The 25,804-nt window shown below is 28.6% G+C and overlaps 1 pseudogene; it reads right to left on the minus strand.

Annotated features, from left to right (window-relative positions):
• Window positions 1–474: 474 nt before the first annotated feature.
• Window positions 475–6,158, minus strand: LOC112637151 (annotated as a pseudogene).
• Between the last annotated feature and the right edge of the window lie 19,646 nt (window positions 6,159–25,804).

Genomic DNA, 25,804 nt, shown 5'->3' on the forward strand with positions numbered 1-25,804 from the left:
AGTATACAAATCATACAAGATAAAAAAGATACATGATTATGCGTTCATAATTGCTTTGTACACTCAAAATATAATTTTTTGTTAATTTATTTATTATGAATATATAAAATAATTTCATAATTTCATAAAATTGCATTTCAAATACAAAACAACTACGAACTTTTGATCATATACTTTTTCTTGAATGTTTTCATATGGTCATTGAGTTCACCTTTTAATTTCATCTTTTAAAATCTGAAACATACACAGCATTAGTAGATACTTATCACTATAAAGTTTAGTTTTGTGTGGAAATTTAATTAAAACAGTTTGAAAATTATTTTATTTTATTATATACTATGTATTCCAACATAACATTTATATATAACTTTTTTTTGGCATATTGCACTTGCAGTATTGCACTTTTATTATATATGTATGTAAAATATATGTTTGCTTTATATGTTCTTATATGTATTTGTGTATGTATGTAAATATAATACTTATATGTATATATGTAAACATGTACGTTTTTATAATATATTATTACAATATATTTTTCTTTTATTTTGTACTTTTAGTTTTCTTTTATTTTGTACTTTTAGTTTTCTTTTATTTTGTACTTTTATTTTCTGTAGCAGTCTTATTGTTTACTCCATTAACTCGGTTTGTGTATTCTGTTGTCTGAAAACATAAGAATAAATCAAATTAAAAATTGTAACTATATTTTAATCAGGTCGATCTCATTATTTAAGATAATTAAAATTTTATATATGTAATTTTTTAATTATCTTAAATAAAACGATATTATATATATATATATATATATATATATATATATATATATATCTTGAAGAATCTCTCTCTTAAAATAGAACAATGAATACCTTTCTCTTTGAGTTCTTAAACTGGCTTGGGTAAGCCATTTTGATATAGATTCCGCTATCTCATTGTCTGTAACCGAACCATACATTGTACGGACAGCTTCTATAAAAATTATTAAAAATATTATAACTATAACTAAATATGTACTTATTTTAAATATAAAATGTATATAAAATAAACTCACGTATGATTATTTTTGTGAGACTTAAGTCTTTGAAACAACGTTTAGTTTTTTTTCCTGCCCAGCTAAAATCTTGAGCCAAAGTATTTGTTATAATTTTTTTCAATATATTGCGTGTCATTATATGCGCAGTACTTCCACCTACCAATCTCAAAATGTAAAGCTGAAAAATAAAATTGTACAAATAATAACAGAATTGTTCGAAGTATCGTCTTATGAGGCGATTCCCGTGGCGACATCCGAAGGACTCGGAACAAAAGACCTTACGCATACCCCTTCGCACACATGTCTTTTCGTTACACATGTCCCTTTGGTCACATATGTTTTCTCTACCACGTCAGTCTTGTCTTGTACCGTGGACACGCTCACATCGTGCCGTCTACTAATAAAGCAACGATTACGGAATCTCGGCATATTTAATCTCATTCCACTCCCTGTATATTGTCCCTGCATCGCGGCCTCATCTTCATATTAACAAGAATAAATTTCATTATAAATATTTATTATAAATTATAAAAAATAAGATATAATATGTACCACGTGATTTTTAAATTTTGCTTCTTCCAATTGCCCCTCGAAATATGTTAATTCTGATATAGATGAAAGTGGAAATTCAATATGAAATTCTTCATTAATATAATTACATGTCATCAAGAATATTTATTCTTTCAAGAATATTTATTTCTCTATTGTCAAGTGTGTCAAGTTTATATAAAATTTTATTTAATTTTGTTAATATTTGCTTCTTAAATTCTAAAATAAATATTTCTTTTATAAACTTTTGTTTTTATGACTAGTATTATTTACTTCTAAACGTTATATATAAAATACGTATATTTTCTATTCCTATTTTATATAATTTAAAAAAAATTATTAAAATGTATAATACGTATACCATCAGAGTAAGTATTTTCTTGGCTGGTGTTCTCTTGAATAGAGCATCTTTTTAGTTTAAGATTGCTTTGGTTATTTGTATCAATTTTTTTGTTGACATCTATATAGGAAGATAAATTAATAAGAATATTAATAATGTTGCGCATTCATAAACATAAGTTATACATTATATGATTTTATGATACATTTATGATTATTATAGTATGATTGCCAGTTATTCTTATACTAGTTGCTTACCATGAACTATATTTATTCTATTATAAGTAGAATTTCTTTCGGATAATTCATTACCAAAATTCTCTTTACATTTATCTCGCGATTTATAATTAGGCACAAAATGTTCTATTTGTGGAAAAGCAGGCAATATTTTATTATTTTGCGTCATTCGATTTTCTTTATTCTCTTGCAAAAGAAAATCTTCTGATGATGATGACATTTCTGAGGATGACATTTTTTTTTTGCTTGAATCCGCCTTCTTTTTTTCTTTATTTCTTTTAATTCGTTAGATGAGATTTCAGTATTTTCTATATTAGATGTATCCTGTGCTAGGACCAATTTTTTCATGCCTTTTTCATAAGTGTCTTATTTATGAAAATAAAATAAAAAAAGAAAACAAAATAAAGACAACAATTATACATATATGTGCGTGTACATACATACTACTTAAGAAAATAATTCATTTACCTGCTGTGCCGAAGATTCTCTTGATTGGTAACTCATCCCAATCAAATTCTTCCTGTGGTATTTCTTTTGTTATTATTGCTTTATTTATGCGGAATTTGGTTTTAAAATGGCCAGGCCATATACACGATTGTTTTTCCGCATTGAACCATATTGTTGGTATTAACTGTAGTCCATCATCAAACTCAGCAATTATGAATCCACTATCATTCATTTTTCTCTGATAGCAGGTATAATAGTTGTACTTGTGTATATTTAACATTATTATAAGAAATATGTGATTAATTAACATATTTAAAAGAGAGGAAATATATGATTAATTCTCATAAAATTATTTAGCAGAATGATTTAGCGGAAATATTGCGAATGTATTTGATTCATTTCTATAAGAAATTTTCCACACTTTATATAACACATCTGTAATTGGCCAAGAAAAAATATTATCACTACTTGTGACCATCATTCTAATATTAAATTGACTAGACTGGGTACAAGGTGTTTTATACACATCTCCTATATATTTAAGCTTCTTACCAATAAGAAAAATATCTTTATTATTATCTTCAATTATATTCAAAACCAAAATACATACATTATTTTTTAAAATGCAACAATTATTACTAAAACCTTTGCAATTTATAGTAAATATTTCATTTGATACTTGCAAGTATTGTGATGTAACATTAAGATCATTACATATTGGTCCATTTTTATGCAAATATTTACAAACATATTTCTTATTATTGCAATTATGTTTTAATAACAATGAATCCATATATTCTTTTTCCTTATATCTGTTCATTAATTGTTGCACAGGTTTTTCATTTTTTCTTAATTGTCTTTTTATACTTGTCATATAATTTTCGAAACGGAAAGCACTGAAATTATCTAGTGGGCCAAATCTTCGTACGTCTGAACATAAATGTAGAAGGTTATGAATATTGTGTGATATATATTGTCTACCATACAATGTTTCAAAAGATTCGACGAAATTATTAAGTAAAGCTTCAGCATAATTTATAAAATTTTCTTGGTATAAGTTTGGACGTGTAAGAATTGTGATAGCCACATGAAGTGTGATAAAATGATAATATATGTCTTTTTTTAATATAGATTTTAATACGATAGGACCTGTATATAAAAGGAAGTTTCGAAATTCTACAGCTTTCCACAGTTTTACATCATTTATAGAGCGTGGTCTTCTAACAAATTCATTTGGAGTAGAGGTTTTAAGTAATATTAACAAATATGATATTTTGTTAATTGATCTTAAGTTTAAACGGACAGAAAGTGGTCCTTTCGTCCAAAGAAGTATCACTTTCTTAACTACACCTAAACATATAAGATGCATATAATCAAATGGAGTATTGCTTATAGGTAAAAACTCTGGAATGTTATTGATAATACTGTAACCAGTTTGGAAATCTGTATAAGCGTTAATAGCAAACAATTCATCTCTCCTTAAAGGATATGATTTTGTTCTAAACGGAAAGCAGATTCTGCCATTTACATATTCCCCTTTAATGATACATTTGGTACAACTGTAAAATCCAGTATGACCTTTTACGCACAATACTAAAGATTTTGCAGGAGCATCACATATTAAATTAAACAATCTAATTTTGATAACATTGTTAGCATAAAGATAATCTTCCCTTATTAATTCAATTAAATCATCTATCAAAGGTTGCAAATAAATATTAAAATTTTCTGGTTTCTTATATCCAAAATATGCCCCAGCAAGATATACAGCATTATCTTTTGTATTTGAACACAGAATAGGCCATAAAGCCGCATGAGATGATTTTGCTAAAGGAAGGCCATCAATATTAACAAGTAAATTAATATGTTTATCATTAGATTTTAATAACATTTTTTTAACAATATTATTTAAGCCTAAATAAAAAAATTCACCTCCACATATTTTTATAATATTATTTTGTCGTGGAGTTTGCAATAAAGTTCTTGTATCTTTGGAAAAGTTACAAGATGTATGTTTTTGTAAAATTTTTAATAATGCATTGCATGCATTATGGGGAATATTAAATGACACAGCCCACTCAGCTATAGCGTTTCTGAATTTTTCATCATTATCCTGATCATTAATGTTATTTACTATATTAGAATTCGAAGATTCATTGTTATTCTCTCTCTCAATAATATTATAAGGTAAGTAATTAAGATTTATATTTTCCATAGATATAATATGATTACTTTCAATATTTTCAATATTTCCATGAGAACAATTTTGTAAATCTAAGTCATTTTCGACAAAAATATTTACAGCATCTGATTGTTCTACAATTTGTCTAGAAGATCCCGCAATATCTATGCTTGTTTCATTCGCAATAATTCGTCTGATATGACGTTTCGAAACAGAAGTATTTTTATGTGAATTAATCATATTTAATTATATTAAAATAATAATTATATCATATTTAGTTAGATTAAAATAATAATAATATGATAATAATAATAAAATAAAAATAATAATAAGCTATTTATACACATGTACAATATGCTAAAAAAATAAATACATATTTAAATATACTGCTTAAATTATAAAATATGTAAGAATTAAAATTTCTATATTTTAGATTTTAGGAAGACCTATTTTAGGAGAACCTATGTGAATTCCTACTTTTAATGAGCAAAGTTTTTAGTATATAAAATGATAATATTTCATTTATAATTGTTTATAGTTATAAGTTTATAGTTATTTTCATTATTATTTGTATATTATAAATATCATATTTTTTATAGTATGATCCCAGATAGCACAGAGTTTAAAAAGAATTTATTTTTATGTCACAAAATCTGAGTTCACTTTCAAATGTAAAAAGAATTCTTTTATGTAAAAGAATTCTTTTTGCATCTGAAAATGAACTCAGATCTTGTGACATAAAAATTCTTTTTAAACTCTTTGTGCTATCTGGGAACTATACACACAAACATTCATACATGGAAATGTTGTTACAAAGAAACAAAATATCACTTTATATATTGCGCATATCATTTTATGTACTAAAACTTTATTAAAAATAGAGTACTAAATTCATATAGGTTAACCAAGATGCAAACGTGTATATTCATAGATTCATTATTTACAATTAATCATCTAAAGAGAGGTCAAATAAAAAAATATATAAAAATAAATTTCTCTCTTTCTTTCCACTTACCTTTTACCGTTTAAAAATTTTGCCAATAATTATGTTTATAATTTTTCAATATCAGAAAAATCACTGCCAGATTAGATATTTAAGCCTTTTCTTCTAGATATAATATCCGTACTTGAGCTTCTTTATTAGATTTATTTTTAATGATATATAGAATATCCAATATCCAAAACTAATCTGAAAATATCGTTTCAACTTTCAGACATCGCACATAGCATACAATCACAAACAAATTAGCACAATAGAGTGAATAATAATATGTAAATATAAAGTAAAACATAGAAAAAAGAAATATAAAATCAATAATAATTACACAATCGGAACGTGGCATGCAGGACAATCGCCATATTGTTGCACTTATTTATTACCACTACCACTTGTCACACACATGTATACATGTATATCGTCGATAGCAGCGTCATAGCAGACGCTTTATTAAGATGTCTTTTCATACTAGCTCTTTGAAAGACACTTTAAAGCCGTAATCACACTATGGGTTGCGGGCTCGGTCGCGGTTGAAATTGACCAATCAGAGGAAAGCAATTTGCCGTTTGGCTACTCCGATTGGTCCATTCCAACCGCGACCAAGTTCGCAACCCGTAGTGTGATTACGGCTTAAGATTAGGAAAAACATAGTAAAATTTATTTAATAAGACTAAAGGCCGCAGCACACACTTTTGCATAAGCGCATAACCATAAGCATAAGGAAATTGATTGGTCCCCAAGTATATGCATAAGAAAATGAACCAATCAATTTTCCTACGCTTACGGTTATGCGCTTATGCAAAAGTGTGTGCTGCGGCCTTAAAGCAGTAAATCGATCTATTACTGTTGAGATTTTTTTAAGAGTCGAATTAATGACTGGTCTATTTGTCTAAATCTTACTATTTATGTTTTTTAAGTATTCTTAAATGTGTGTGTATAATATATAAGCTTTTTAGTAAACAAGAATTTTATTATTTATGCATGTTGTATGTATATATAAAACATATGTATATACATACATATGTATATATATATATATATATATATATATATATAATTTTTTTAATTAAAAGAACGATTATAAAATATTGCATGCTTCTGTAATGTTGCTGTAACATTTCTCATGAAATGTTACACTTGTATATTCCTGCAATGTCTCTACAATATTACATTGCAATCTGCAATATTGCAACATTGCTGCAATGTATTTGAAAGGTTCTGTGCTGTATGGGTATCGAGATTTAATAACGACTATAATGTTCATATACGAGAAATGATAGCACTAAGGTGATTTTGATAGTTTCAATATCTAACTAATAATTACATTATATGTTTAGTAACAGATTATCATATTAATATTTCTTATTGATAACCCCATTACTTATTGAGTGAATATTAATTGTAAAAAATGCAAAATGTTAAGAAGGATTAAACAAAATCCATCTTCCATAATTATATGACCATTTATAACAGACGGTTTACGAAGTTGTATCATTAGTTCGTATGACATAAATTATGAAAGTAGGCAATGTAACAAATGTGTGTGTGTATATGTGTAGTGCATAATAAAAGATTTTGAGAAAATTAACATTATTTTTCATAATTGTTACAATATTTTACAAAAATCCAAGACAAGAAATTTGAGTCAAAACATAAATATAAATATGATTTGAATTTTATTTTGTTCTTTCATTTTCAAACAAGAATTTATTTAGTATTACATAATATTTTTATACGGAGCAATGTGCGATTCGGGAGGCATGTCGTAATACGCGATAATCTACGCAACGCATCCTTGACAGGAAAAAAAGAACAGATACCATAATTCGCGACATTCACATCGGACGCGTCCAAGCCACGCTATAAACGTTAGCTGGAGAAAGCAATTTGTCTGGTTCGGCTTAACGCGACGAACGTTCTTAGCGAAACAGTCTTAATTGACGTGGGGCGCGCGCGGTTTCAATGGGTAAGCGTGCGACCGGGTCAACCATATAAGTAATATAGTTTCTTGCATAACACGCGCACGAGAGCCTAGATTATATCTTCTAATAATAAAGTACGCGAAGATCTTTGCACTTTCCAATTATTTCGGCCAACAATAATAAATGCTTTGATCGATTAACGTAACCTCCATCGATGACATATAAAAAAAAATGATATTTCAGAAAGTAAAAATTATTCTACTAAATGATATGTTATAACAAAGTTTTTTTTAAAATAAATTTTATGTACTATTAATAAAATATATAGTTTATATATAGTATTATATATATATATATATATATATATATATACATGTAGTATATGTATAAACTATTACACTTTTTGAAATTATTATACTTTTTGAATTTAAAAAAATTCAAAGTGGGATCTATATAACATGGTTCATATTTATTCAATTTAATTTAACTCCACAAAGTTTGCAAGGAATTTTATTAACTATAATATTTCGTCAAACTGCCATGCTTGTTTTTTAATTATCAACATATCATATAATTTGTTAATAATAATAGTTTTTATTTAGAATCCTCAAGTTTTAATTCGAATTTTAAGTTTTTGTCATTCAATTATCAATTAATGCAGCAAGAAGTAAAGTAATATCTTGGATCAGCTGTTATCAATGCATTACAATAATCATTTTTGAAAAATAAACCTCTAGCAAAAATCGTTGGCGCTGTTTTGTCTGCGACTAATGTTACTTTCTAATGTTACTGTCTACGAAGTCACGTCTCTATCGCCGAAGAATAATATCTTTGACATGAGGAAGAATATAGAAGAGAGAAAAGAGTAATTATCAACAGCCGACAAAAGTCTAGACTATATTGTATTTGGCGTTTTCGCTGTTTAACATGACAGAGGTTCTTTTCGAACCAAGTCGTACATGCAAGTTGAAAACTGATGCCTTTGCTTCTCAGCCCCACGAGATTTCACGATATGTTCAACCGATTACGTGTTACATAGTAAGAAGCTGCAGTAACATGTTCATTCGCCGCATACGTGTCATAAAAAGTATCACTTTCCCCTTTATATTAGATGGTATTGTGACGTGACGCTTTTTGAGCTCCGTCACCATTGCCCTGTCGAGGGGGAACAGCGTGCGCGGGGTCATTCCTCGCGCCTGAGAGGGAACTTAAAATAACTATACTCTGATTGTTTAGACTTATTTTAGTCTTAATGTAAGATCCGCGACTAAAGTGCGGCTGCTGTGCGAGCGTGCGTTATCTCCTTTGTACATGAAGATACAGCAAGATACCGGAAGGAGAGGGAGCCGTATAGGAAGATACCGGATATACCGCAGAAGATACCGAAGATACCGCAAGAAAACAAAAGGTCAAGTAATAAGGTCCCGCGCCGCCGCTCTTTATAATGTAATTGGAGATTAAATCTGCATTTTTTTAGATTGAAAAAGAAACGGCAGCAAATCCAGACGACGGTGATGAAGGCAACTTTCCAGGCAGCTGACTGGAAAACAGAAATCTCGGAAGCAGACGCGGATACGGCCTGGCCAGCCGGTCACGTCCCCGAGAATCGGCATCATCACAAATTACTGTCGCTTATGAATACTGGGCCCCTGCGTAAGGGCAACGCCGTACAACATCAGCAACTTTCGAGGGGGGCGGAGAATCAACCCCCATTTTTCCCGAAATTGACGAAATGCGCGGAAGATCGGCGCGGGATCCGAGGACCTCACGGAAGCACTTGAAATTCGTCACTGTTCGGTAAGCTCGTGCCACGGATACACGTGTGGAAGAGCCTCGAGGAAGCGACCCCGAAGGAAGCCATAGCCAACGAACATTGTAAGCCGCCGCACAGGTAGCCTTATTATTGTTCATCCGGGATCAGTTGGCGTCGTTTAGAGATACCGTCGCAGGGCGACGAAAATTTCGTAAAGATATCGCGTAAAATAATTGTACTTGTACCGTAATTGCCGGACGCCAGCTGTCCCCGGGTGTCGCGGATTTGTTCCTCTCAGGGGGTTCGCGCCGACAGTCTCGTGCCGTACCGTAGAATTTTATATCGTTAATTACCGTTAAATGTTGTTTCGTGTCATATTAAGCGTGTATGTTACCGTTATGTTACGTGCCGAAATCTAAGTCCTAGCGTGACGTGGCAATTTTGGTCGTTTCGTATCGCATATCGAAAGGCGGGATTTGCGCGAAAAATTTCTTCGCGAGCGTGTGTTACCGTAAATGAACAATTTGCTCTGCAAGAATATTTGTTAACGCGAAATCTCCGCTGAATCATCTTCCTGTTATCGATTATTCGAAAAATTCTATTGTTCGACTTAGAGTCTTTGTTGCCGAGTACACAAGGTCGCGATAAGACCGTTAAATAAAGCAAACAGTTCCGCATAAACATCATTACCGCTACCGTTTTCCGAAGCCTTGGTTTTTCTGCCAAAAATATACCGTGAAATATTATCGCCGATTACCGTACCGAAAAATCGATTCGAGATATATCAAAATTTTTGGAGAGACGTGTGCCGTTGAAACGATACTAACAGGATACTCGATTATTGTATTCTATTCATTATCCGTTACTTTTGAATAGTTGTATCGCCAATTACCGTCAAATAGTATATTTAGTTTCGTTCGATTAATATCGAGATTCGCGCGAGGCTCGTGCCTCGACCTGTGTTCCGAAGTCGTACGTGTTGATTGTACGCCGACCGCGAGTCTTATCCTGTAGTCGATTACCGCTAATTACCGTGAATTATTGTAAGAAATACCGTTCAATTTTTATCGAAATCTTGCGGCGGGTCTCACGACTCCGGCCGTGTTCGGAAATTTGACTGAGTATTGTATCTCGCGTATTAAAGATTACCCCGCTGTAAATTATTATTTGAGCTTCCGTATCGCGATTTGTGAGATATTATACATCACTTTATTACCGCTTTCATCGTGTATTATAGTCACACATTTTGAATAGATCGTTTCCGTTATCACGATCCCTGACCTTCACGTCAGTCGTTACAAGTCAAGTCCTTTGTCTTTCAAACTCGGATCTTCGATTGTTTATATTCCGAGATTTATCTGTTCATTCGTAGTTTGTTTTTTTTTGATACCGAAGGTTATACCTTATATTGATCTTATCTCTGTTATACCGTTTACTATCTGTACCATTATTGTTTAATATATTTAGATAATTATAAGTAAAATAGCTGACTGTCGATTATTTCTCTCTCCTAAATACTGTCTAGCGCTCTCTCTCGACATCTAATCCACAAAGAACTCTGCCCCTCTGCCAAATACTGAGCCCGGGATTACCGGATCTTGCCGTTACCGTATCGTTATCGTGGCGCGGAAATACCGCGCCTGGCGCCCAATTACATAAGTTACCGTATTATAAGTTACCGCATTTTCAGTTACCGCACGATACCGTTTCTCAGATACCCTACTGAATTTTTATAATCTAATTTTTTTATACCGGCCAAGACCTTGCACGCTACCTTCTCGAGATCGACGTTCTCGAGGCGGGCAACGGCGTCGCAGTATATAAGCAATTATTATTGTCGGATCCTTCAATAGCATTGCAGCAAAAATTCCGAATTTGGTATAAGATAAAGAAGATTTAAATGAATATAAAAGCTAAATAAGGTTTAAGTTAATTTAAAAGCTAATATAAATCTCAACATCTCTATAAAAATTTAAATTAAATTAGAATTTAATCGAAATTAAATACAAAAATAATTTGAAATATCATCATATAGAAATGATAAGATCTGCATTACTTAAAAAGAGGTATTATTATTTTTCAACCATCTGAATTTATTGCTTACTCTTTCATGCTGAAGGAATATTAGTGCTATTCTCATATTTCAAGTTATTCAAAATTTCTCTTAATTAATGATCTAGACGACAGTAAATAAGGATACGGTGGCAAGTTTATTTTTGATAAACGAGGATGTAGAATAGGATGTAGAGAGTGAGGCGTGTATAATTAAAGAGAATTCGTCGACGAATACTGTTGCCAAAAGATAGAAGTTCATGTCTCCGCTACGTTATAATTGTATTACGTAAATGAGAGCCGATGCGGTTGACCTCGGCAAGATCGGTCCCGTCCTGTCGCGGGGAGAAAAACACGGATGCAGGTGGGAGAAGAAAAAGTACAGCCGGGTATTTATCATTATTACGAAAGGACGGGAGGCTCATCTTGAAATTTACTGACCAATTTGGCCCCGAAGCGACATGCTATTGCATAATCGAAATACCACGACGGGCGGCATCTCTGATTGGTTAGCTGACTGATGCGATTCGATTGATCGACACGAATACGGGAGATGAAGACGGTCTCTGACAAATGTAAATGATCGGCTTTCCGCATTTACTATCGGTGTTATATCTATATTTGCGAGTGTGAATCATATGAGTCGTGAGAAGTCTCTTAATCTTATATTTGAGTCTTGCAATCGAACGAATGTTATGATATTGATAGATAGCGATCAAATTGCGTTTTTTATTGAATTCTAAGATATCTTGTATTGCTTTCTATATCGCGCAACACTACTTTGCATTTCTTTCGTAAGAAAAAGGATAGAAGATTTTAATTAAGAATACTATATCTAGCACATGAATTTTTATAGCAGACTTAGATCGTCGTTAATTTAAGATTATATAATTAAAATTATATTTTCAATATTGCATTATATTTGTAAAAGCTTTTTCAATTTCATTGTAAGGAAAATATTCCATTATAAGAAAAATCTTCATTGTAAGGAAAATATTTCAAAGACTAAACTATACGTGCTTTACAAGATAATAATATCACTTTTGTAGGTGAGATTATACAGTTAAAGACACTAAACTGAACATTAAGTTGAGTGAACAACCAACAGTAGCAGAAAGCGAGAAATTGAAAGTTGCTTAATGCAGTGTGCACGTCTGCATGGCACGTCTGCTATAACAGTCGCTATTGACCTTTGCTTGGCTTTTCCGACTGTCTTCCTGCCAAATGGTTGCACAATGTCTGTAATCTTTTTATTTGAACGCGCATTTTATTAGCCAGAAAAGAACTCTGTTTTTAAAAAAATTAGAGCTAAAGAATCACAATGAAACGAGCGATAAAAGTGCAATCTTGATAAGAATTTTTTTTAAACACGATGCTTCTTAAACATTTAAAGAAAATTTTAAAAGATGCAAAATCATTATTTATGTTTTTCTTGCAGAAAAAGAGAGAGAGAGAGAAAGATGCAGCATTTTTATATTATAAGATAAATAAAAAATCAACTTTGAATATTAAAACAATTAATTTTAGGAATTTTTAAGATCTGCTCATTTTAATCTAACATTTTCAATAGTATACTAATAGTTGATTTAACAGATTATTTTAATGATAATGTCATGAAGTTTATCAGCTAATTTATTTTTTTAACAACCGTAAACTGACTAAGCTTCCTTTTGATACACGACCGAAGAATTATCAGAGATATTTGCAAAATGTCTGTTTAATTAAATATGCGCATTCATTTTAGGCGAATTTATTCGATGAAACATTATATAATCACGTTTTTTGTCACGAGATGATCGCCAAAACGAGAAAAGTCCTAGTGACATCGAAATTCTCACGACTATATTTGGTGAACTACCAATATAATCTTGGCATTTCTATGTTAAAATGTTACTCAGCACTATCAAGATATAATCTGACAATATAATAAAACTATTAATTTGGCTGTGCATCAGAATAATAAATTTTAAAATTATCATAGTTAAAGTCCAGAAATTTAATTAGCTTTTATAAGTATGAATTGCCAATTTGTTTACGGATATACAGTTTAAAAGATCCCGCACATTTTACATGAAAAAAGTGACTTTGGGCAAATTGACTGAAATTAAAATATATTGTAGTTTAAATAGCACTAATCAAAAGATTCCTCGGACAAAAAATTCAAAAATCAAAACTGTAAAAGATACGATGATTTGAAATGGGTGGTATTGAAGTTTAAGAAATATCTGTTTTCGAATACATAAATCAAATTAATATATAAATGTTTGAAAAAAGAATATATAATAAATTTATATATAATATGTGCCACTTTTACAATATTTAATGATTCCAAACCCATTTTGTTACATATATATATACAATATATATATATATATAAAGTGTGATTTGTTACATATATATATATATATATATATATATATATATGTAACAAATGTGATATATATAAAGTGTGATTTGTTACATATATATATATATATATATATATATATATATATATATATATAAAAAGGTAGAGCGCAGTAAATTAAATAAAGAAATCCTATTATATGTAACGATTTTTACAAATGAGTGAGCACATGCTCAGGGACACCCTGTATATGTGCATGCGCGCGTTGTGTCTGATCTCTGCGTAGCACACACACACACACACCTGACAAAAAGAGTTTGAAATCATTAAATTTTTCATATAAAATGTGCGAAGTTCTTTATATCGACTAGAATAATTACATAAGATTATCGATATTATTATTTTAAAATATCATGTTATGATAAATATATTGTTATGATATAATGTTATGATAAATATATTACTAATATAATAAAAATAAATAATTATATTGATATTTATATTTATGTTAATAATATAATAATAATAATATTTATATATAATAATAATAATAATATTTAGTTATATTTATATTAATAATAATAATAATAATAATAATGCCATAGTGTTTATATACAATATAAATAATACGAAATAACAGTTATTAATTATAAATCTTATCACATATTTAGATACCTTTATCGACAATAAGTAAAATAATTAATTATAGGCATTAATATAGTCAGAATCATTATATAATATAGTCAGAATCATTATATAATATAATTAAAAAAATATTAAAAATAATTTTTATTTTACACGAAAGATAACAAAAGAAATAGATATTTAAAATTATATCAATTTCATGATTTTATATTATTTATAATATATTAGACATAAATGAATATAAATCGTTTTGCAGCAACAAATATAACGATTGGACAGAAAAGAACGAATAGATACCGAGAATTCAATTCTTTGGATACAAAGCTTCTAGGACAAGACGAATCATTAACCGAACGATTCATCATCCTATCGAGAAACACTAATTTAAAGATTTAAAGAAAAAATTTACAGAGGATCGTGGCCCATATGATTTGTTTGCATAACACATCGTGCATACATACTTCGGTAGTAATTACGACATTTTCGCCAATTGTTAACGATGCACAGTCATTGACATCAACCCGAACAAATGCTGGGCGGCGGATAGATCAGCGAAAGTTCTACGATTATATCGCAAGTCCGGCAATTAAATACTAATCAAATAGCATTAAGTAATAATTAATTAATCATAAGTTATATTTTGATTAACTATTTAATAGATATAGTGTCATAATTTATACGCTATAATTTTAATTACTTGTGTATCAAAATCAATTTCTTAAAACTACATTATTAGCAATTAGTAGTATTACTATAATTATTACAGTACTTTGATAGTATCTCTTCATAATTTAATAATGTAATTTTAATTAATTATATTTTTAGTATATATTTTTAATATATTAATATCTCAAAATTTATTTAATATTCTGGGAAGCAAAAGATTTATTCTTAATTATATTACATTTATAATACAAAATTGTAATATACGAATACATATTTATAGAACTGGCAAGAACAAAAAAATATCAATTCTATTATTTTTCATAAAGTGAAAGTTTTCTATGTAAGGTTTTTTTATTTATGCAGTTAATACTTGAGAGAAAATGCGTTTGCATTATCCTATGCATTAAATGCTGATGAGTGTTGCGAGAATAAGAGTGTAAGTTCTTGTATGACATATAGAGTTGTGCCATTAACATAAAGAATCATTATTATGTCGCATTTGTAATATTATAGCGTTATGTATTGTAATATTATAATCTATATGTAAATATCATATGATCGTAATATTACTTTGTCATCAAATCTGTCAGATCACATTTTTATGCCATTGTTTCGGAAAATAAAACTAAGCTAAAAACTTTCGGAATTATATCATTATAAAAAAGATATATTACCAATAATATAAATTAACAAAATACGTTTGTATTATGATATTGTAAAAAATGTATATTTGATATACATACTAAATGGCAATAATTAATTATACAAAGAAGATGTTATTTAAATTCTAATTATGCGCTTATTTTTTATCTCTACACAATTGATTTACATAAAAATCTGGATTATGTATTCTGTTCATGTAAAATTATTGCATAATAATTTTGTTACTGTTCGATAATTACTTGTTAAATGTTGAAGTTATATTTAATTAAGAGAGATTATCACATGAAGGTGTTAATTAGCAAATGATTCTATTTCTAGTAGAAAGTTATGCTGTACAAGTTAACTTAAAGGAGAGTTAAAATTTATTAACAATAATATTGTAGAAATATATATATATATATATATATATATATATATATACACACACACACAAATATTGCATAATTTTAAACTTTAATTTTAATAACGAATTTTTTATTGAATTATTAATTATCTTTTTGTAAATGTATAAAATAAGAGTTACAATATAAGTATTATGATATTACTATTATACACTTTTTTATAAAATATATGGAAAATATGAGTAAGAGAAATGAATGTTATTATATTAAATCTAAATACTATCGTCAAAAGATTATCGTTTATAAGGTAAAGATTATCGTGTATTTCGAATCTGATTAATTTGCATAAAGCATATTAAATCATGAATCAGTTAGAGATTTATATACCGTAACTCGCTTTATATCTAAAGTCGAACAGAGAAGACGCGGTGTTATATTACGCCATGTGATTCTAGAGACTTCTAATAGCATATGAGCTAAACAGTTTGATGCGTTATTTTTAATGGGAAAAATTTATGCGATTGACCTTTGTTAGTCGAAAACGTAACTTTATTACATGATGTGAGGAACGTTTCTTTAATTCAAGTATTAAGCAAGAATAGACATTTTATTAATTTGATAAGGAGAATTTGTAGAAACATAACGATTACATAAATTGCTAATAAGTAATCCAATGATATTGTGTCTGTATCATTGAGATCGCAAGATCGTTTTAAATTTATTTACAAATCAGCTAATATTATGAAATATTTTACAAAAAAGGAAAAATGAATTTTGATTTCAAAAGCATTTTCGTAAAATACTTCCTAGCATTTGCGAAGCAAAGCGAAGAAACAATAGACAAAAACCATTTCTATAAGAAATAAATATGAATATAAATTTGACGAATTAAATCTAAATAATCTCAGAGTATTTTTTAAAAATTTATTCCATAAAAAATATATCGTATAAATATATCATTTGTATATCTAGTAAATTTGATATGTAATTAACTAATCAAATGAGCTATTGCTTTTAAAACATACAGTATCGTACAAAGTCGCACTTATAAAATATATTTATAGAATTAGGAAAAAATCCTTTTAAAATTTCTATCTATTAATTAAATTTTTATAAGCAATTTTTTAATCTAATTTATAAATCTGTATTTTATAAAATTTAGTATAAGAGAAAAAAATTTTTTTAATATAAAAGATATAGAAATTTTAATAAATATTTAAATTCGAGAAAAATTTATAATTTAACTAAATTTTAATATACGATAATATTTTGTGATTTAATTTTAATATTTGTCTTAAATTTTAAATCTAATTGTAAGTCTGATTACTACGTTCCTTTTTCACTTATATATAATAATAATTTCATTAAACAATTTTTTTATAAGAATGATTTTTTAGTAAAATAGACAATTATTTTTGAAAAAATGTGTTAGATGGAAAGAATTTCAAGTTAATTTCAACATAATTCAAGTTAAGATGATCATAACCCTTGACATTTGCAACTACTGGAAAAGCTAGGTTCTTTACCATTAATTCTCACGTGGGAAGATTGTGCAGGTTTATGTAAATACCAAACGGTTTACTAAAAAGAACAGTATTTTACAAAAAAGAAAGTGCAAACTTTGAGAAACGAAAATAAAAGACATGATAACAGTCGGGCGTTCGCCATTGTCGCAAGAGTGTATACGAAATAAATTATCGCCGAGATGCATTACCATCGTTACATCCGTTGCGTTCGATACTTTCTATCGCGAATTCTTTGCGTTATCGTGGTACAACGGAATCGCGACCCTAAAATACATAAGACTATCTACATTCACATAAGAAATTTGCACAACTGAGACTGTATAAAGTGGCAATATTTCTAAAATTCTTTTTATAAAGATTATAATCAAATTTAATATTAAAAAATATTTCTGAGAAAAAATTTTGGATTAAGTTTCAGCAAATAAAGATTTGATAATAGAATTTGATAATAGAATTTGATAATAGAAAGGATAATAGAATTTTACTTTATATTAAGAAATTTTTAAATTTATAATTTATTGGGTTGCCCGAAAAGTAATTGCCGATTTCACGCACAGATGGCTTTGATGGTATTTGTGAATGTCTTATGTCAATGTTGTGTTTTGTTTTCTTCTGACGTTTGTCAACTGTCACTTTTAGTTTACTTTAGAAGCAAATTGGACGTGTTTTTGTTGAAAATTGTTAGTTTGGCGTTAGTTTTAGTATGGAGTCCAAAAACGAGCATTTTCGTAATATTTTGCTTTTTTATTTCCGTAAAGGAAAAAACGCAGCGCAGGCTGCTAAAAAGTTACGTGATGTGTATGGTGAGGAAACCTTAAAAGAAAGACAGTGCCGAAATTGGTTTGATAAGTTTCGTTCTGGAGATTTTTCGCTCAAAGATGAGCAACGTTCAGGTCGGCCAATGAATGCTGATGATGAGCAAATCAAAGCCATAATCGAATTGGATCGTCATGTAACTGAGCGAGAGATTGGAGAGAAGTTGAAAATACCGAAATCAACAATCCACGATCATATGTAATGAAAAAGAGACTGTCTGTAATGAAAAAATCGGCAATTACTTTTCGGGCAACCCAATAGTTAATATATGTATATATATATATATATATATATATATATATATATATATACCTTCTGCATGAGAAAAAACCACACGTATAAGAATTTATAAGAATCTCAGAACATATCGACATATAAGATTGATTAAGATTTGTGCATTGTTTAACTTCTCGATATCAAATAACGAATAATTGAGTCTGCATAAGTTCACTTTATCTCACTTTTTGACAGAAAAAGGATTCACAACCCTTTCGAATTCACCGCTTATCTCAGTTAATTAATAGTTCACGTCTATTTCCTCTCATATCACTTTATATTCACGATTCATGGTGCACTGCTACTTACCATGATTTTATCGCCGTGCTAATCACCGAGGAAGATTAAAAAAAGGGACACTTCAAAACGAATACATGCTTCGCTCAAGAGAGCGCCACGAAAGATGACTTCTTCGTCTATAGGTAACCAAGAGCATTTATAGGATTTACCTGATCGACTGATGGGGAGGACGGAACGTGCGGTACAGGATTATTGCCAGCACGAGATGTTCGCGGGAGGATGCTGTAATTCTGTTTCTTTCACGCATATGCACAGGTGGGGTTTGGAAAGGGGCGTTGGAAAGGACAGGTAGAGGGAGACAAAAAACCAGAAGAAGATAGAAAGGAACATAAAGAGAAAGAAAGAGAAAAAAAGAGAGAGAAAGTGAGATTAAACATCTCATAAGAAGGACGAAGTTATTGGCGATATTCTAATGATCCGAGCAGACGATAGATATTGAATGGCGATAGCCGAAGGATTCCGTCCCTGATCGCGGTGCGCGGCTGACAAAATGATCTAAAGATAATTAGTTCGTGAGATTCAAGGATACACGCGTAATTGAAATAGAGAAATGTCGATATCGCATCCGAGTTGCCGGATAATGCATACCCAGTTTCTTGCGAGTATTAAAGAAATGCGGGTTCGGTAATGGCGTGATAAATAGCGTCTCGTTGAAACGAACTTTACAGCAATGTCGTTATTCTAGTAGAATATATAAAATGTGGTTGCGAACGTCCTAAGAATTTATGTATCTTTTATGTAAGATTTATACTGTATATTATATATATAAGAGTCAAAGATCAAAGAGTCTAAGATCTGTTCAGTGGTCACAGGAGTAATATAATATTATATAGTAATCCTTTAATATTATATAGTAATTGTTTTGAATATATAACTTTGAAAAAATTATTATGCTAAATTTTTTTCTATTTAAAATTTAAAATTTGATATTAATTCCATCAGTTTACGATATTAAGTTTATACAATTAAAATAAAATGAGGCTCAATGTAAATGAATCAATTTGATTATATGATAACGTGTATTTCTGATACAACATTTTGCAACTGCATTCTTTCTGTGTAAAAAAATGCTGAAACTTGTTCCGTGATTCAATCAAATAAACTGATGATTTGATGAACGAACATGTCCCAAAATATCAACGATATTAAGTCTTACTTTATATTCAGGTTTTACTGTATAATTAAGAAATGAAAGAGTATATGTATGTATATTTATAAATCAATAATTATTACTTGATATTTAATGCAATGATGAACTTTATGATTGTATTATGCAGTAGTTTTTTACATGTTTTTAAGTTCTAAAACTAATCCAAAGTATGACTAATCCAAAATAATGATAAAAATATCTCTGTAATTTAATAGTTCAAAAAGATAATCGCGGAATGTGTATATGTTCTTGTGACTTCTAATATTATTGACATTTGAAGATTATGCTAAAGTTTTATAGACTATGTATGATGTAAGACTAATCGATTTACGACTGTTCGTAGATCGATGAAAGTTGTTAGTAAAATTTTGATGATCTTCTAATAATTTCTCGTATTGTTGCAAAAATGTAAAGATCATAATCACTTCCATAGTTGTAGGCTAAATATCATTTACGTTCAGTTCGAACACAATTATATATATTTTATACACACACACACACATATATATATATATATATATATATATATATATATATATATTTATACATATATATTTTTTTTTCTCTATTTCTTTATATTTTTTAATGAAATAAAATTATGTAAAATAAAGTGACAAAAAATATGTTATATGATATTGATTCGTGTGCATTTTGATTTATATATTATCTTGATACTCGATACGTGCAATGTAGTAAAATTTCATTAATGCAAAAGATTCTATTATATTTGATTTTTATTCATTAACATATTTTCCCTGATATATTTTTTGCTTTATTCGATCTTACGATTGTACCTGGATTGTACCTAGATGATGCGTTTTACATGACAGCGACTTTTCACTTATGCGAGAAAAAAGCCGACAGACTTTTATTGCGCAAGAAAGAGAGACACTAATGTCTCTTCTTCGGTCTTATAAACTCGTCAGGCCCGGGATGCTTAGACACAATGATGCTCGACGGGTCATCGCAAACATTACGCGAGTTTCGCCGGCTTGCATTGCGCGTGGTTCTACACGACTACTGCGAAGAGTGCGGAGTTCAATAAAAGTTTAGTGTCAGTGGCGCAAGTACTTAGCGTAAATAACTGCTATTTGCTAACTATTGAGCGAATAATAATCATGTAAAGAAATCTTTAATTTTCGCACATCTTTTAAAATAGCTAGCAATCGATCGCAATAGTTCCGAAAATTAGAGACTGCTGAGTTGGAAGGATGATAATGTGTGTATAATATGCAAAGTTGGAAACGTTACTTCAAAAAAGTAACGCGTTATCGTTTCTGTTACTTTTCGTGAAAAGTAACTCGTTACCATTACTCGTTACTAATTTTGAAAAGTAACTCATTACCGTTACCGTTACTAAGAAAATAACGATTCGTTATTTTTTTGTACTTTTTATAATACAAAAATTAAATTAATTTATTTTAAAATATAATTATTTTATAGTATTTATTATAATTAATTTTAAAATATAATTAATACTTTTATATATTTGATAATAAATTATTCCATCATTGATGTTGTTCATATTCAATTTTTGATTTATTGTAATTTAGAAATTTTAGATTTATGAATACAGAGAAAAACATCATGCATGTATATAATTTTCCAAAATATTTGCAAACTGCTTCGTAATAGGAATGGATTTTTCAATTACTAAGGGGATACTATCCAGGATTACAAAATTAAATAAATTGGTAAAGAATTCGGCTCTATGTAATTAATAACACGATACTTAAGAAACGAGCAAATAAGAGCCAAACGCGGATGGTAGTGCGTAAATTTTTTAAACATTAATTGTTCGCGAAAATTTTCGGCAAACGAAAGACTCGGGTTCGATTTCTGATTCAACGACTTCGCCTCGATATTTTTCTTGTCTACATCTCTTCAGGGGGGTAAAGAGGGTTTTATAGAATTCTCAAAAATGAGAATCAACATCTTCGTATATACATCAAGTAAAATATTTGTATATATGCCTTGTGCACGTTAAAAATTTTCGCTAATAATTAATGTTTAAGAAATTTACGCACTACCATTCGCGTTTGGCTCTTATTCGCTCGTTTCTTAAGTATCGTGTTACAAAATTAAAGTAACGATAAAAGTAACGGTTAAATTCGTTACCGTTACTGTAAAAATGTAACGACGTTACCATTACCGTTACAGACAGAAAAAAGTAATAATTGTTACCGAAAAAAGTAATGTTAACGGTAACGACGTATCAAGTAACGCATTACTTCCCAACTCTGGTAATAAGTAATTTTTGTGAAAAAGAATTAATTTTCAAAATATGTAAAACGTATTAAATAAACTTCTTAGAAATATATTTGGTATGCTTCATAAGTGTTTGTGAAATCGACTTCAGACACTTCAAAGCATGAATGGACAAGAGGAGACAGAGAAAAGAGACAGTAAGAGCAAGATGGAATATCTGATCAAGTTGAATTGAATAATTTAGTAATATTTATTAAATATTGATTTATCGAATATTTGGTGACAAATATTAAATATTTAATATTTGTTACTGAATTATTTATTAAAATATTTTAACTATAAAAAAATTTGTTTATACATAAATTGATCCAATAAAATATTTAACAACTACATCTATTATTAAATATAGTAATAGGTATCAAATATCCAATTAAAATTCACAACTTAATGTATTTGATAATTATTATTGACAATTTTTCTTCAGTATACATATAATATACACAGCAACAACTAAAAGTAAATGATGTAAATTCTTTAGTGTTGAATATATGTTGAATTATGTTTTGAATGCACATAATTTTATATCGCATTAAACGTATCGTCTGTACATTAATTATCCCTTTTTATTATTTTCTGATTTATAAACATACATGGCGATAATTAAAAATTAAACTTTCGAACTTTTCGATATTTCAAAGGTGCAATTTATGTGGAATTCATGCGTGTTATATTCTACTAATATCTAATTAGTAGGTAATTATTTTGACGTAGTTTATATATCTTTAGAGTTTAGTTGAATTTGGTTGAATCTTTTTTTTTCTGCATCAATATAATTTATAACACTTGCAATACTAATGTATTCCTTGCAACGTTAGTAAAAAGATAAACTTTTCAGATTTATTACCATGATATTTCTTGCAAAAAAACAATGTGCAGCGAATGCCATAAAACATTTTCGATAACAAGTTTTCCAAGATTTTTGTTAAATACAAATATATTAAGAATGAAGCAAAATGTCAAAATGTTAATTTTATCACATCTAAAGTATCAGGCACGTCAGACAAATATACGAGGAATGAAGTCTAATGAATTTTTAATATAAGCGATCTATAAATATGATCGAAAAGAATTGTACATTCTCTGTTCGCTCGCGAATTATTATAATTCATTCATGCGTGATGATTCAGAATTATGATTGCGTGGAAAAAGATTCCACTGTGAATTTTCCCAAATTAAACAAATGCTATGCTTGTTAATAATTAAATTAATAAGTAAAATTAAATTAAATTATATTAATAAATTATATTAATAAAATTAAATTAATAAGTAAATTTAATTATTAAATTATTAAATTTAATAATTAAATTTAATAATTTAATAATTAAATTTACTTGTCAAAAATGTCTCGATATTTGTATTTTGATAGATTCATCGCGTAGAAATGCAATTCTTTTCATTCTCATCGAATACTTAGTTGTTTTAGTATATAATCGTACAAAGGTCAAAATCATGTTTCATGTGACCTTAAATCATTGCTATCGGCTATCATCAGGACTAATTGAAATGATCTTTCTGATTAATACTTATATATCGACGTTTTTATATTTTTATTGATCTGACCATAAACAGTAGATAACTCCCGTGGCATTGTAATTATCCATGAATGAAGTTTGCTCCTAAGTGATATTAACCTTTCACTTAGTATTTGATTTTCCACTGAATGAAAGAGATTGTTAGAAAAGGTCAAGATTGCTGCCCGCAGGTTTGATCGGTTTTGCCGGATGAATTGTTAAAGGAATACTATCGACAAAAAAATAATAAACTACTTTTATATTACTTATTTATTTAAAAAGAAAATATTTTTGAGTGTGTGTGTGTGTGTGTGTGTGTGTGTGTGTGTATTCCATAAATAAAGATCTCTTTTTACGAAAATTTATTATATTTTTTAATTAATCTTGATAAGAAGTTCTCTTATGCAAACGAAACCTTCTTATGACTGCCTGGTACAGCAATTGAATGCAAGGAGGATTATACGATGTGTCTCGTATTGTAACGATAAAGACCGATTCTCCGCAAACACTTTATTATCATCGGTTAACTTAGCTGCGATTCTAAACTACTCTATCAAGGCTGACTATGACAAAACTGCGATTATTTTATCGACCAACACACAAATAAAACTTTCTTACTTTAATATGAAACATTACGTATGAATTCACTATTTAAATTTTAATACATAAATATGTTTATATAAATTGTTTCTCATAATTTCATCTTTATAATTGATATATATTTTATTCACATTTTATTTGAATTCTTAAACAATTCCTAAAAAGGATTTTTAATATTAAAATTAACACAAATTGTTTGCATTTTATACTTTCATAAAAAGTAATCTCCCTGATATAAATTTCAATTAAAAAATATTTTATTAGCAAGTGTTCATTAGCCTTAAGATTGTTTTTCGTTTTTTACTCGTTTTTATTTGTCGTTTTTTTCGTTTTTATTCATTTTTTAATTATATTTTTTTGTTATATTTTTTTTATTATGTCATTTATTATTCATTTTTTCTATAACTCTACACTTTCGTATTAAAATTAACTGCAATAACTTCGATTTTTAGATTAAAGTAACTAGTTTTAGATTAAATTTTTAGATTAAAGTAATTAGTTTTCATCTCATTCATAAACTATAGATTTTGATAGGTGATTTCATGATTAGTTCAGAAATTAAGAAATTTTATGAATTTATAAAATTTAAATACAAATTTAATTTTTATTAAGCCATTCCTGATGTTAACATTTCGCATCTTAATAAAAAAATTAATTGTAATTTTCGTGTATTTAAAAACACTTTAAATTCGAAGCAGCCAAATTATTTCTACATATATGTACATAAATATATATGTATATAAATATTTAAATGTACAAAAATTTTACAAATTTTTGTATTATTAAAATAAAATCAAAAAAGATAAAAACTAAAACTTTATAATTAAGATATAATAATGCATATGCATGTTTAAGAATTATCATGTATATGTAAGAATTAGCATGCGTATTTAAATTGTCTTAAATATTATCTTTCACATTCCTGAATTCATAAAAATTCGGAAATTCCAGAGGATACAACCAATTCATTACTAATATACTTTTTTAACGCGATGAAAAAATATAAGGCCTTAAACTATTTATAGCTATATGATGAATTAAATTTTAACAAAATGTATGATGTCAAATCTTTATTTTTATCTCTATTGTGTCTAAAATATTTCTATTTTGCCTTTTTTTAGTTCTTATTATTATGGTAAGAAAAATTTATCACTAAATACACACACACACACACACACACACACACA

The sequence above is a fragment of the Camponotus floridanus genome, unplaced genomic scaffold (genome assembly GCF_003227725.1).
Source record: "Camponotus floridanus strain SB8 unplaced genomic scaffold, Cflo_v7.5 scaffold134, whole genome shotgun sequence".
NCBI lineage: Eukaryota > Metazoa > Arthropoda > Insecta > Hymenoptera > Formicidae > Camponotus > Camponotus floridanus.